Here is a 741-nt window from a genome sequence, read left to right on the forward strand (position 1 = left end):
TCTGGATCGAAAACCTCAGGGCTTCAGTTGTAATGATTTTTTTTTCTTTTTAAGAAGCACCAAAACTATGTTAAGAAAACGTGCTTTTATTTTGGTTACTTTTCGAGGGATTTCTGTATGCGTGTGATTTCACGACACTAAGTACTGACAAACCTAACTCCAGTCAAAATCAATTTGATCAACCAAATCACGACTTCCTTTAAAAGGATTCTGTGACCGGGGAACAACTTCTTCAATTCCAAGCTGCATATTGTGGGATTGCCTTCACCCACACGCGGGATTTTGAGACCGCAGACAAGGCTGCATACTTTGGGAATATGCTTCTTCACTGTGCATCCTGTGTAAGCCCCTTGATACCATTAGTAGGTCTGGCTGGATTTGGAGCCACTTACATATAATGTAACTAGTGAACAAGACGGCTCTCTTTATGAGGATATTAAGTCACCAGAATGTTCCTGGCGCTGCCCACTGCTGATGTGGGCGTGCACATGGCTTTCCAGCATTCTCCGACCTAATTGCAGATCTAACTAAACTAATTAATCACAGCAACCCGTTCAAAATGACAAGATTTGGCAAGGTGACATTCTGCAGTAACCCACCCCCCACAAAAAAAATCCACACTTTATGTTTTTTTAAATCCCCACAGCAATTTATTTTCTGAATATCTAAGATTTTCCCGTGAAAATTTCCAACGAAAAGGTACCCAAGGTTAACTGTACTGTATGCTTATTCAATATTTAT

Source organism: Chiloscyllium punctatum, chromosome 5 (genome assembly GCF_047496795.1).
Source record: "Chiloscyllium punctatum isolate Juve2018m chromosome 5, sChiPun1.3, whole genome shotgun sequence".
Classification (NCBI taxonomy): domain Eukaryota; kingdom Metazoa; phylum Chordata; class Chondrichthyes; order Orectolobiformes; family Hemiscylliidae; genus Chiloscyllium; species Chiloscyllium punctatum.